Source organism: Poromitra crassiceps (assembly GCF_964638095.1).
Source record: "Poromitra crassiceps genome assembly, chromosome: 5".
Taxonomy (NCBI): Eukaryota; Metazoa; Chordata; class Actinopteri; order Beryciformes; family Melamphaidae; genus Poromitra; species Poromitra crassiceps.
In genome coordinates this window covers 52,519,799-52,520,040 of record NC_139642.1, presented here as the reverse complement: position 1 = coordinate 52,520,040, position 242 = coordinate 52,519,799, and positions in this window count along the sequence as shown.

Below are 242 nucleotides of genomic sequence, written 5' to 3'. Positions count from 1 at the left end.
AAGCATTTATAATGGGCTTCTATAGAAGGCCGTTGTTTACAATGTGACAACATATCGTCATAGGCCAAATACTATAATACTGTAGCAGGCAGCTTTATGGCACAGGCCCACTCTTATCATTCCCAAAATCATATCTAAGGCTCTGACTGTATGCCGCCCAATGATTGCGCGCGAGACTCCGGCTCTTTTAACAGATGTTTACTTTCACTTAAACACCGTAGAACTGAAAATACATACAGACA